Source organism: Henckelia pumila, chromosome 2 (genome assembly GCF_033568475.1).
Source record: "Henckelia pumila isolate YLH828 chromosome 2, ASM3356847v2, whole genome shotgun sequence".
NCBI lineage: Eukaryota > Viridiplantae > Streptophyta > Magnoliopsida > Lamiales > Gesneriaceae > Henckelia > Henckelia pumila.
Window position 1 is genome coordinate 91341002 of NC_133121.1, and position 9276 is coordinate 91350277.

Below are 9276 nucleotides of genomic sequence, written 5' to 3' on the forward strand. Positions count from 1 at the left end.
ACTTGAGGACTCGCTAATTCAATTTTCAATGCTTTTTTGAAGCTTCAATCGTGGAGGATGGCATAACAAAGGTAAAATTTGATGACATTCTCCACAAGCTAACGAATTTGCAAGAAAATCAAGTCATATTGATCAATAAATAACACCATAGCCTTCAATTACCAATCTGATGAAAGGTATTGAGCTTGAACTACGAAACCTTGACGTGAAATTGGTGCAGTATATAGCAACTTTCTCTAGCTTCTCTCACAAGTACATCGATCTATTTCATATGTTTTCTTTTCTTCCATTTTCTTCGACCATTTTTGCCGCCCGCCTTGGCTAGAAACCAAAAATTTTTGAGGGCTTATGAAACTTTGAGCTATGAACCATCAACTTTGAAGCTCAATTTCGTGCAACCCGAAGCTCTAGCACGACCTATTTTTGTGCGTTGTTCTTCTTTACTTTTTCAAACGATTTTTGCACAGATCTCTAGTTGTTTTGTGGTCTTATAACTTGGACCTGAAGCTTAGATTATGTTACAATGGTCCCATATTGGAAATTATTAAACTAATAAAAAAGTAGTTTATAAACCTATGAAGTTACAGCACCCAATAGGCAGTCTTTTAGGATGGTACCCTTCATGGGTTTATAATATAACATTGGTGCTCTGATTGAGAGTCATAGGCTCGTAGCGGAAGAGGAGATCTAAGAAAGGGATACCATCAGATCATTGTAGATCTGGATTGGGGTGCATGCACCGAATACTGAAAGGTTGGCTTCTCAAGGGGTTATCAATGTTAGAATTGTTCCACATTGGTAATTAATTAAACTAATAAAAGAGTGACTTATAAACCAATGATGTTACACCACCCAATATGCAAGCTTTCTGGAATGAAATACCTCTTGGGTTTATATATAACAATTGTTACAATTGTCTCACATCGAAAACTAAACTAATAAAAAAAGTGTTTTATAAACTCATAAGATTACACCACCCTTTTTGGAATGGAACGCCTCTTGGTTTATAACCTACTAGATTCTTGGTTTTGTCAAGCCCGAAGCTTTCCGTTTGTTTCCAGCTAGGATTTAAGATTTTCGGCGAGTACGTCGTTGCATAACTGCGAGACAGCCCTACTCCAGTCTCAGTATATAGTTTTATCTTCAACTCTCAGTGTTTTAAGCTCGTTTTCCAGCATGTTTCTTCGAGTCTTATAGGTTTCCGGGTATCGAGATTTTACCCATTCCAAATTAATTCGTTTTCGTTGATTTTATCGCATTATATTGAATTATTAATTGGGTTATATTATAGGTTCAATCGTTGCAGATCACCGAATTATTAGTGTGATATATTGAAGGAACTATGGTTGTGCGGTTATTGTTAGATTAATTGGGTGAAGTGCAAGCTAGAAATAATTTTAATAATAGTATAGTTTGAAATGTTGGAAAATAATTCAACTTTGTTTTGGATAATCATGAAACATCTGGAGTTTTGTAAGATTTATTGTGGTATTTTTTTAGTTGACTAGTAAAGGTAACGAATTCATATTGATTCATGATCCTAGAAAATATTATTTGCATTGTTGAACGTGCATTTATATTTTGAGTCGTGATCCTTTTATTTATGAGATGAGTGTTCACTCTTTGATGATTACTATTTATTTAGACATCAAAGCCAAGGGCATGTTAACATCATAGTTTTGTTGGATCCAGGTTTGATATCCAAGATTTTTCTAGTACCTCACTTGCATTGCACCATTGCATTGGTTATTTTACATGTCATTTATATTTGATGTATTTGATCTTAGTACTTTATTTGATCTTCATAATGGGGCTTGTCTCCTTTAAGGCTGTTGTGGTTTTGTTTGTGATGTCATGACAACTGGTGTAGTTTCTACCAGTGGAGCCTAGTGAGTTTTTGAGTTGTATTGTCGAGTTCCATATATTGTTATATCTTTATGGAGTCTATACATTTTTCGGAAATATGCCCCGCTAGATATATGTCGTCGTGATTTGTTGTTGGATTTATTTTGTGTGATTGAGTCTGGCTGGCTCTGCATGTGTTTTAGTCTTGACCAGTGCGGCTGTAGGTTTGTGTGATGACTCTTTGTATTATATTAGAGCGTATTATTAGTGTTTTTGAGTTATTTGTTTCCACCAGTATGTCAAAGATCAGGACAAATTTTCGGTAGGCCCGAAAGTACAATTTTAAACTCATTTTCATTTTTTACGCTAACTAATTCCAACTACATGCTAATTAAATATTGATCAGGGCACATACTCTCACATATGACATGTTCGAATTATAACAATCCATTGAAATCAATGTGTTTGGAAGCTTCACGTTTTTCTGGTGAACATCATCGGCATGGGTATCAATGATACAAAGGTACTTTGATTTTTATAATACTCCACATCCATAATGCTTAATAATTGCTTCTTTTATTTGGATGGTGATGTCATAGTTTGGTATGAGAGGATGCGTAAAGGATTTTATTGGCATTAGAAAAACAATTTGGTATGTCGGACAATGAGGATTTTTTTGGACCATTAAGTGAAGTGCAACTTGGTTCATCAATAAAGTCCCACCATATGTTTGATCAATTTTCCAACAAGAGTATTGATGAGAAGGAACCAAGGAACATTACTGTCTTTGCTCTTCTACCATTGTTCCTATACTTTTGAAATTTCAGTCCTTGAGAGAAAGTGGATATGGTTGACAAGGATAGAGTTGCAATGAAATCATGCGACATGCATGGATCCTACGGGTTCTGTTGGGACTAATTTTCATATGAAGGTTCTTGATTGGATTGAGTTTGGGAATGAGGTGAAGGTACTCACGCCTCAATGATATCCATTCAATTGGTGATGGCTCTGCACATTCTACATGATATAATGTCATTTCTATTGAATATGGTAAAAATACCAACATCAGAGAGGAGTCATCCATCATGCAAAAAGTGGCAATAGAAATTGTTCCAACTTCCAAAGGATTGGATGCAAGATGGAGAAAGTGCTGAGATTTTTGCTATACATGAATCACGTCAAAGCTGAAGATTCATGTAAAATAGGAAATTTGGAGAATGTAATGTGGCTGGCGAAGGTAGATTATACTTATCAACTTCATGGAACAAGACCTCATCGATTCTGAAACACTTATATTAGAGAGCACAACTCAAGATTACAAATAAAAAACAAAAATCTAATTTACACAAAGTTCCAAAATAATTTATTTATGTGGTATATCATCATAATTCAGGGTAATAAATCATTAGGGAAAATTGCTTTTTTGGTCCTTTATGTTTGTTACTTTGCGATTTCAGTCCTTTAAATTTTCAGATTTCAGTTTTAGTCCGCTATCTTTATTTTTTTGGCAATTTTAGTCCTTTTCCGATGTGGCGCTGATGTGGCACCATTTCAATGCTGATGTGGAGCTGACGTGTACAGTGCCACGTAAGCATTTTTTAATAAAAAGGACCGAAATTGCCAAAAATCAAAACATACAGGACTAAAACTGAAATGTGAAAACTTAGAGGACCAAAATCTCAAAGTGACAAACATACAGGACTAAATTTGCAATTTTCCCTAAATCATTATGTCCACAGGGAAGTTGCTTCAGTCAAAAATGGAAATCGAAGAAAAAGGAGATATTGCTCTCCTATGCTATTTTTAGGGGACTTGGTATGGAGCCGACTTGTTGGGACTTGGGGTAACACGTACCGGTTTTTATTTTGAACTAAGAAATTTTACTCATTTTTACTTAGGTTGTGTTTGGATGGATGAATTTCAAATCAATGAGTTTCAATTATAGATCATTATTTACAATAAACCAGTAGATTAAATCTTAAAACAACATCTTGCTTATGTACACATTACTAATACAAATATGTTGAAGCACAGAACACCAGAAAACAAATATCACGCACAGCAGCAGCAATCGCAATGAACACTAAGTATAACCGAAAACATAAAAGCACAAGAACACAAGAGATTACTTGGTTCGGATTGAGATCAATCCTACATCCAAGGATCTGGGAATCTTCCCATATGAATTCACTAGTAAACTACCAAATCAAGTTCAATACAATCGATTCTAATCTATAAACCTCAAGCTAAAATTACAGAGACTTCGTTTATAGCAATCAAGAACCAGGAATTCCAAAAGAATGATCTTCGAAGTTCCAGCTCTCCTCAGTTGCTCTTCGAAGATGATCCTTTAATTACAGATGGAAATATCCTTTGAAGTTCTTCAGAGAACAAGATCAAACATGGAAGAGAGATAATAGATCTTAATCGTGATGATTCCTTATGCACAGATTATAGCCCCTTAAACCGACTTTGAGCTAACTAACGGCCATAACTAACCAAGATTATATCCTAGCCATCAGATCAAAGTTTTAACCTTTGGATTGATCCTAGCCATCCAAAGCAAATTAATTTAAAGTCAACACAAGTCATCACAAATCTCTACCTTTGACTGATTATGGTTGCTTACTGTTAACTCAATGAGATGATCCCATCAAACAAGCTAGTTCAGATTACTCTAGCTTTAGTATTCTCAATGCTTGATTGAGCTTGCTCACAGGTACCACTTTGGTTAATATATCCGCAGGGTTAACCAATGTATCAATCTTCTTGATTATAGCTAAACCTTTTGATATAACGCCCCTCACAAAATGCAATCTAACATCTATGTGTTTTGTCCTTTCATGAAAGACAGAATTCTTGGACAAGTGTATTGCACTTTGTGAGTCACAAAAGATGGTCACACCTTTCTGCTCAAATCCCATTTCTGCCACAAAACCAGTAATCCAAAGACCTTCCTTCACAGCTTCAGTTAGGCTAATGTATTCTGCTTCAGTAGTTGATAAAGCAACCACACTTTGTAGGCTTGATTTCCAGCTCACCACATTGCCTCCAACTGTGAATATATATCCAAAAATTGATATTCTTTTGTCTAGATCAGCCGCATAATCAGAGTCACAATATCCTGTTACCTCACATATGTTTGAAGCAGAATCTGAGTATTTTAGTTTCAGCTCTGAAGTTCCCTTTAAGTACTTCATTAGCCATTGTACTGCCTTCCAATGCTCTCTACTTGGTTTACTCATGAATCTACTTACAAGACTCAAACCATATGTAATGTCTGGTCTAGTAAAAACCATCATATACATAATACTTCCTACTGCATTAGAATAAGGTATGTTCTTCATGTGAATTGCCTCTAGTTCCTCTTGATCTTGCTGTACAGCCATCAACTTGAAATGAGCACCAATAGGAGTGCTTATTGTCTTAGCTTCTGCCATCTTGAAGAGACTTTGAACCTTATTTATGTACCTTTCTTGTGACAAGGTCAGAGTTCTCATCTTTCTATCTCTTCTTATCTCAACTCCTAAAATTTGTTTGGCTGCCCCAAGGTCTTTCATCTCAAATTCAATATTAAGTTGATGCTTAAGCTTCTGAATTTCCTTAAAGTCTTTACATGCTATGAGCATGTCATCAACATAAATCAACAGGTAGATGAAAGACTGATTTTGTAACTTCATGTAGTACACATAGTTGTCATACTTCGATCTCATGTATCTCTGCTGTAACATGAAGTCATCAAACCGTTTATACCACTGCCTAGGGGATTGCTTTAGCCCATAAAGGAACTTCTGCAGCAGGCAAACTTTTCCAGCTTGAGGGTCAATCTCAAAACCTTTTGGTTGAGTCATCAAGATATTTTCTTCAAGATTCCCATGTAAGAATGTTGTTTTAACATCTAACTGCTCAAGCTCCAAGTCTTGCATTGCTGTGATTGCAAGTAAGATGCGAATGGATGAATGCTTTATCACTGGTGAGAAAACCTCATGATAATCAATTCCTTCAACCTGTGAGAATCCCTTTGCCACCAATCTAGCCTTGAACTTTGGCCCTTCAACCCCTAGAACTCCAGGTTTTCTTTTGAATACCCATTTACAGCCTATTACTCTCTTATCTTTTGGTTTGTCAACTAACATCCATGTGTTATTTTTTATTAAGGATCTGAATTCCTCTTTCATGGCTTTCAACCATTGAGCACTGTCATTACTCTTTATGGCCTCCTCATAGGTGGTTGGTTCTTCCAAAACCATCATATCAGCCACACTTAGAGCAAATGCTGTGAATTCAGAAGATGCAAATCTAGATGGCAATCTAATTTCCCTTCTGACCCTATCTCTTGCTAGCAAGTAATCTTCTAGATGTTGATCACTTACTGTATCATCTCTTTGCTCATCTCTGTTTTCCTCCAATATATCAGAAGTATGATGAGTTTTATCAATTTCTTCATGACTCAAATCAAAGAAATTTTCAGCTAACTTGTGGTCAGCTCCACCTTCTTCCTTAACAGAGGTATTGCTTTGAGTTTGGAGCAGCTCTTTATCCTGAAAATTCTGCTCAGCTTGTTTGGAGTTGGCTAATTCTGATACTTGATTGTTAGCTTTATAAAAAAATAGATTCATTGAAAATTGCATCTCTACTAATAATGCATTTAAGATCATCTAGGAGCCAGACTTTGTATCCTTTTACACCAGTAGGATGACCAAGGAAAATGCCCTTCTTTTCTCTAGGATTTAACTTACCTTGATTTGCATGAATATACACAACACATCCAAAAGTCCTTAGGTGTTTATAGTTTGGTTTTAAACTAGACCATTTAAATTCTGGAACCATGAAGTCGATGGCAGAGGATGGTGATAGGTTGATCAAGTAACAGGCAGTAGAGGCTGCCTCTGCCCAGAATTTAGAAGGCAGTCCACTCTCACTAAGCATGCATCTTAATTTGTTCATGATAGTTCTATTCATGCGTTCTGCAACTCCATTCTGTTGTGGTGTATATGTACAATTCCTATGTCTAGCAATACCATTCTTAGCACAATATTTATCAAACTCATGGTTGCAAAATTCCAATCCATTATCTGTTCTTAATACCTTTATTTTGTTTCCAGATTGATTTTCAACTAAGTTTTTTCATTCAACAAACTTACTAAAATCTTGATCCTTAGTTTTCAGAAAATAGATCAAAACCTTTCTAGAACAGTCATCAATTAAGGAAATAAAATATTGGCATTTAGAGAGTGATTGAGGTACCTTAGAGGACCCCCAGAGATCAGCATGTATATAATCCAGAGGTGACTTTGTCTTGTGAGTGGTTGTATTGAAGCTCAGTCTATGTGTCTTACCTAAGACACAATTCTCACAGAAGTTCGGTTTGCTGATTTGTTTGGAATCTAGCAGCCCTTGCTTGCACAACTCTTGTAGCCCTCTTAAGCTCATATGGCCGAGCCTTTGATGCCAAAGGAGTGTATGATTTTTATCAGATGTAGTCACATGAGTTTCGGATGATAATGTTATACCTTGAAGCACACACGGTCCTTGTTTCAGGGTAGCTTTCATTATAACTAATGAACCTTTTACTACCTTAAGTATGTCTCCTTGTGCTATGTAGTTTAAGCCCTTCTGATCTAAGGTACCTAAAGAGATTAAGTTTATCTTTAGATCAGGAATGTATCTTACTTCAGATAAGATCTTTACAGAGCCATCCCACATCTTTAGTTTTACTGAGCCAGTACCATGAATCTTACATGATTCATTGTTTCCCAGCAACACATTACCTGTATTTACTTCTTCAAAGTCTGAAAACCAGTCCCTCCTAGGAGACATATGATAGGTACATCCTGAATCTAGAATTCATTCCTCGTTTGGATCATCTATTGAAATAGTTAAGACCTCACCCTCTTCATATCCTTCCAGCAGGTTTGCTGCATCAGTAGCATTGAATTGTTCCTGTCCTTGATTCACTTTCCTTTGAGGGCATAATCTTCTTATATGACCTTCCTTCTTGCAAGACCAGCAAGTCCTCTTTGGTCTTGACTTAGACCTTGATCTAGAGCTCCATCTATTGCTTGAACTTTTTCTTTCAAGAGATCTCCCTCTAACTTTTAACCCTTCACCAGCAGGATTTTGAAGCTTTCCATTAGCCTTCAAATCCAATTCCTTAGAATATGCATCTCCTGTCACTTCTTCAAGGGTAAGTGTTTCCCTGCCATACTTCAAGGTATCCCTCAACTGATCATATGCTTTCGACACGGAGTTAAGTAGGAAGATTTCTTGGTCTTCCTCATCAATCTTCACCTCCATATTCTCAAGATCGGATAACAACTTAGTGAATTCATCAATTTTCTCATCAATGGACTTGCTTTTATCCATTTTGTAGCTATAAAACTTCTGTTTTAGATATTCTATTGGGTAGTGCCTTTGTCATGTACAACTGTTCCAGCTTCAGTCACATTTCAGCAGTCTTTTCCCTAACCACCTTTCTAAGAATTTGATCACTCAAGCTAAGAACAATCGTGTTTCTTGCTTTCTTTAATATATCAACTTTGTTTTCTTTTGTACTCGGAATAGCAGATTCACCTTGCAATGCATCATCCAATCCCAGATTTCCAAGATGTGCAATCATCTTTTCTCTCCAAAGATTAAAGTCGTTCTTTCCATCAAATTTCTCCACCTCAAATCTCGAAGTGGACATTGATAAAGAGTGCCCCTGGCCAGTAGACATCCTTCTCAAGAAAACCTCAACGAGAATCGATACAAAGATCTAATATAAGAAGATTTGATGCAGCAAGATTCGAACCCTTGAGCCCAAGATATTAAATCTCAGGCTCTGATACCACTTGTTGAAGCACACAGTAGACATCCTTCTCAAGAAAACCTCAACGAGAATCGATACAAAGATCTAATATAAGAAGATTTGATGCAGCAAGATTCGAACCCTTGAGCCCAAGATATTAAATCTCAGGCTCTGATACCACTTGTTGAAGCACAGAACACCAGAAAACAAATACCACGCACAGCAGCAGCAATCGCAATGAACACTAAGTATAACCGAAAACATAAAAGCACAAGAACACAAGAGATTACTTGGTTCGGATTGAGATCAATCCTACATCCAAGGATCTGGGAATCTTCCCATATGAATTCACTAGTAAACGACCAAATCAAGTTCAATACAATCGATTCTAATCTATAAACCTCAAGCTCAAATTACAGAGACTTCGTCTATAGCAATCAAGAACCAGGAATGCCAAAAGAATGATCTTCGAAGTTCCAGCTCTCCTCAGTTGCTCTTCGAAGATGATCCTTTAATTCCAGATGGAAATCTCCTTTGATGTTCTTCAGAGAACAAGATCGAACATGGAAGAGAGATAATAGATCTTAATCGTGATGATTTCTTATGCACAAATTATAGCCCCTTAAAACGACTTTGAGCTA